Below are 4324 nucleotides of genomic sequence, written 5' to 3' on the forward strand. Positions count from 1 at the left end.
CCTAACATGACCTTAGGACCTTACCGCCCTATATGACCTAACATGACCTAGGACCTAGCAACCCATTTGACCTAACATGACCTTGGACCTAACATGACCTTAAAGGACCGTACATAACCCTACTTGACCTAACATGACCTTAAAACCTGACATAACCTACCGACCTAACATGACCTTAAAGGACCTTACATAACCCTATTGACCTAACATGACCTTAAAATCCTGACATAACGCTACTTGACCTAACATGACTTAAAGGACCTTAACCCTACTTGACCTAACATGACCTTAGAAGAACCTACATAACCTTACTTGACCTAACATGACTTAAAGGACCCATAACCCTACTTGACCTAACATGACCTTAGAGACCTTAGAGACCGTAACCTTTATAACTTACTTGACCTTACTAACCTATGACCTAACATGACCTTAGAAGAACCTTACATAACCCCACTTGACCTAACATGACCTTAAAGACTGCACATAACCTACTTGACCTAACATGACCTAAAACCTGACAAAGGACCTTAAACTTGACCTAACCTTACTTGACCACACCTTAAAGGACCTGACATAACCTACTTGACCTAACATGACCTTAAAAGGACCTATAACCCACTTTAACATGACCAAAGGACTTACATAACCTTACTTGACCTAACATGACCTAAGATCTTATATAACCTAGACCTATGACCTTAGAGACCAACAACCCTACTTGACTAACATGACCTACATCCTGACTTGAAAAACCTGACATAACCCTACTTGACCTAACATGACCTTAGAGAACCTGACAACCCCACTTCACCTGACATGACCTTAAAAGATCTTACATAACCCACTTTTGACCTAACATGACCATAAAAAACCTGACATAACCCTAGGTAAGGTCAGATGACTTTAATTGACTATACTGTATGTAAACTGACCTTCAGTGGATCATCCACACCCCCCTCCCTCCCCCCTCATTCCCCATGCATGTATTATAAACTCTTGATGTGTGTGTGTGTGTGTGTGTGTGTGTGTGTGTGTGTGTGTGTGTGTGTGTGTGTGTTGTTGTGCTAGTTTGTGTTAGTTTAATCTGTCTTTTGTTTGTGTGTGTTTTTGTTTATGAATGGTTGTTTTGTTCGTTCCTGTTTTTGTTTTTAATGTGTATGTCTTATGTGTGGGTTTTTATATATAAGTTGTGTATATTTTTTGTGTGTGACGTTTAAGGGCCAAATACCTGAAGTTCAATATATGTTTGTTGTGTGTTATGTGGTTTGTGTTTGGTTGTGTTGTTGTGTGTTTAATGTGTTTGTTGTGTGTTTAATGTGTTTGTTGTGTGTTTGTTGTGTGTGTTTGTTGTGTGTTTAATGTGTTTGTTGTGTGTTTAATGTGTTTGTTGTGTGTGTTTGTTGTGTGTTTAATGTTGTTGTGTGTTGTTGTGTTTAGTGTGTGTTTGTGTGTTTGTTGTGTGTTTGTTGTGTTTGTTGTGTGTTTAATGTGTGTTGTTGTGTGTTTAATGTTTGTTTATGTTTGTTGTGTGATTGTTGTTTGTTGTGTGTTTGTTGTTGTGTAATGCGTTTGTTGTGTGTTTAATGTTTAAGTTTGTTGTGTGTTGTGTGTTTATGTGTGTGTGTTGCTGTGTTTTGTGTTTGTGTGTGTTTAATGTGTTTTTGTTGTGTGTGTAATGTGTTGTTGTGCGTTTAAGTGTGTTTGTTGTGTGTTTAATGTGTTTGTTGTGTGTTTGTTGTGTTTTTGTGTGTTTGTTGCGTGTTTAAATGTGTGTTGTGTGTTTGTTGTGTGTTTAAATGTGTTTGTGTGTAATAATGTGCTTGTTGTGTGTTTGTTGTGTGTTTGTTGTGTGTTTAATGCATGTGTTTAATGTGTTTGTTGTGTGTTTGTTGTTGTGTGTTGTGTGTGTTTAATGTGTTTGTTGTGTGTTTAATGTGTTTGTTGTGTGTTTAATGTGTTTTTGTGTTTAATGTGTTTGTTGTGCGTTTGTTGTGTGTTTGTTGTGTGTGTTTAATGTGTTTGTTGTGTGTTTAATGTGTTTGTTGTGTGTGTTTGTTGTGTGTGTTAATGTGTTTGTTGTGTTTGGTGTGTTTTGTTGGGTGTTTAATGTGTTTGTTGTGTATTTTAATGTGTTTGTTGTGTGTTTTGTTGTGTGCTAATGTGTTTGTTGTGCGTTTGTTGTGTGTTTAATGTGTTTGTTTGTTTAGTGTGTTTGTTGTGTGTTTAATGTGTTTGTTGTGTGTTTGTTGTGTGTTTAATGTTTTGTTGGTGTGTTTGTGTTTGTTGTGTGTTTAAGTGTTTGTTGTGTGTTTGTTGTGTGTTTGTGTGTTTGTTGTGTGTTTGTTGTGTATGTGTGTGTTTGTTGTGTGCTTGTGTGTGTTTGTTGTGTGTTTGTTGTGTATGTGTGTGTTTGTTGTGTGCTTGTGTGTTTGTTGTGTGTTTGTGTGTGTTTCTGTGTGTTTCTGTGTTTGTTGTGTGCTTGTATGTTTGTTGTGTGTCTGTTGTGTGTTTGTGTATGTTTGTGTGTGTTTATTGTGCGTTTGTTGTGTTTGTGTGTTTGTTGTGTGCTTGTGTGTGTTTGTTGTATATTTGTGTGTTTGTTGTGTGCTTGTGTGTGTTTGTTGTATATTTGTGTGTTTGTTGTGTGCTTGTGTGTGTTTGTTGTGTTTGTGTTGTGTGTTTGTGTGTGTTTGTTGTGTGTTTGTGTGTTTGTTGTGTGTTTAATGTGTTTGTTGTGTGTTTAATGTGTTTGTTGTGTGTTTAATGTGTTTGTTGTGTGTTTAATGTGTTTGTTGTGTGTTTGTTGTGTGTTTAATGTGTTTGTTGTGTGTTTAATGTGTTTGTTGTGTGTTTAATGTGTTTGTTGTGTGTTTGTGGTGTGTTTAATGTGTTTGTTGTGTGTTTAATGTGTTTGTTGTGTGTTTAATGTGTTTGTTGTGTGTTTAATGTGTTTGTTGTGTGTTTGTTGTGTGTTTAATGTGTTTGTTGTGTGTTTGTCCTCTTCAACACCTGGATAGTTTTCGCGGTAAAAGGTGTTGAAGAAAATTGAAAAAGAAATTGTATTGGCTCATCTGGTGGGTGGGAGGGAGAGGAGGGAGAGAAGAATAAAGAAGAAAGGGAAGAAAGAGAGGAGAGGTAGAAGAATGAGGAGAAAGGGAGGAGGATGAGAAGACTAGTTAAGAATGAGAAGTGAGGAGGAGAATAAAGAGGAGAATAAAGAAGAATATGAAGAAAGGAAGGAGAAGAATAAAAAATAATGAAATGAAAGGGAGGAGGAGAATTGAGAAGGATGAAAAAAGGGAGGAGGAAGAGAAGAATGGGAAGAAAGGAAGGAGGGTGAGAATAGAAAACAATGGGAAAAAAGGAGAAGGACGAGGAGAAGAAAGAATAAGAAAAAAATGAGACGGAAGAGAAAGGATGAAAAGAGGAAAAGTGAGAATGAGAAGAGAGGGAAGGAGAAAGAATATAGATGGAGGAGAAAGAAGAATTAGAAGAAGAGATAAGTAGAAACAGTGGAGGGAGGGAGGGAGGGAGGGAGGGATGTATGGTTGGAGAAAGGGAGGGAGGGAGGAGGGAATTTTTTTCATATCTTTACATCATCTTAATAACAAATATACCCCAAAAATTATCACTATTTACAAAACAAACTTGTATTTGATCGAAAGACTGCATGAAAGTGTTTGAAAAATTTTATATATTGAAATTAAGAAGAGGTGATAAGAAATAACATTAAATAACTCAGTAGATTATTATATAAAAAAAATCAGTAAAATAAAGACAATTAGATGTTGAGTATTGACAAGGAACTCAGAGTTAAGTGGAAACGCAAAGATTAAAGGAATCAGTAAAAGAAGAGTTCCAATGTTAGGACTAATCTCTAAAGCTGCTTCACTTGGCTCTCCACTTAAAAAACAAAACAACAGTTGGATTAGAACATTTTATTTTTTATTTTTCAATATGAATGAGCTACTTTTTTCCCTGAGCTTCATTTCATTTCACCATTCTCCGTAATATAGTTCTCCAGTAACAGGACTTGGTGAATTATTACGCTTCGTTACCATTATTAATTAAACTCTGATTCGGTCTAATTACTATTTTTTTATAATACGCCATGATACCCACCAGCCAATATACACATAACTGGAACAAATAAAACAAATCTATATATAAAACTTCCACACTTTCAATCACTCTGGCGATGTTATTTTTCTTGAACTTATGAAAAGATGAAAATTTACTCTATCCCTCCTTCCCTCCCTCCCCTTCTTTCCCCTCTCCTTTCCCCCCTTCGCTTTTCTCCCTCCTTCCCCTTCCTCCCTCT

The sequence above is a fragment of the Homarus americanus genome, unplaced genomic scaffold (genome assembly GCF_018991925.1).
Source record: "Homarus americanus isolate GMGI-L3 unplaced genomic scaffold, GMGI_Hamer_2.0 scaffold11022, whole genome shotgun sequence".
NCBI lineage: Eukaryota > Metazoa > Arthropoda > Malacostraca > Decapoda > Nephropidae > Homarus > Homarus americanus.